The following is a 1,256-nucleotide window of genomic DNA, read 5'->3' as shown; positions in this document are numbered from 1 at the left end:
GTAATAACTTACATTATTTGCCCCTTGCCCCCATTTTTACTTTCCAAATTTTGCTTTGCTTGTTTCATCTCCTTGTACACAGGCTCTGTAATCGTTACTATTCGATAATCATACTTGGCTTCCCAGTCTTCTGGAAGCTGTGGCCTTGATCTCCATGATAACCAGCTGCCATGCTTATAAGCGCCTGTGTTCCACACAGCTGCTTAGATCAGAGTGGGCAACTAACCTATACTGAGGACCTTTACAAATAAATCCTGAGAAATGAAGTTGGACATTTTCTAGGGGAAAGAAAACAGATTTCCCTGCAAGGGATAAGGGATAAAACTAGAAGTATTTCATGTAGAGAACACTGGAATATGGCTCAAATCGAACACAAGTGACTTGGGAACACACAAAGGGTTGAGGTATGCCCGCTACATTTAGCTCTCATTTCAGAGCTTTGAGGTTCAAATGCATTATCACCTTCTTGTTCTGACTTGTTCTTTCTTTCTTTGGCTATCACAAATTTTCTTTTGTGTTTTTAACAAACTGAAGATGAGTTTCTGCCCATGTATAAGTAAAATATAGGTCTAACTTCCTAGTCAAAAGACAAGAATGGTTAATTCGTGTAAATCTGTACTCAACAACATATAATCTCTGTGACTCAAGATAAAGCATAAACCTTTATCATTGAGTGCATCAAACATTCTTTGTTACTCAAAGTTGCAGAACACTCTTAAATCTGCAATTCTCCAATGCAGCAAAGGTAACTTTCAAATAAAAGAGGGTCTGCAACCCTTCATGAGGCAATGAGGTTATTACTTTTTGGTTTGTATCCATTTTGTTATAATAAAGAATAGGCCAGGCTGGGCAATGTTGGCTCATGCCTGTAATCCCAGTATTCGGAAGGAGGCTGAATCAGGCCAATCAAAAGGGATATGAGGCCAGACTGGACCACATAAGTAGAATTCCAGGACAACCTGGGCTACAGTGTTCTTTGATGCAGTGAGAACCTGCATCAAAGAACAAAAACAACAGACTGAGAATTTAGTGTCAGGTCAAGTACAAGATGTATGTTAACATTAGCCTTGGTGTGCTAAGGCTTGGGTATCATCTAGATGTTTAATAGATGGCAGCACTTTAAGAGAACTTGATGAGGGCAGGCAGGAGAGATGGCTCAGAAGATCCGGATTTCAATTCCCAGCAACCACGCGGTGGCTCATGAGATCTGGTGCCCTCTTCTGGCCTGCAGGCATACATATAGGAAGAACACTGCA

This window comes from Alexandromys fortis, unplaced genomic scaffold (genome assembly GCF_014885135.2).
Source record: "Alexandromys fortis isolate MF-2015 unplaced genomic scaffold, M_Fortis_MF-2015_v1.1 scaffold_601, whole genome shotgun sequence".
In the NCBI taxonomy this organism is placed as follows: Eukaryota; Metazoa; Chordata; class Mammalia; order Rodentia; family Cricetidae; genus Alexandromys; species Alexandromys fortis.
Note: the sequence above shows the minus strand (reverse complement) of the source record.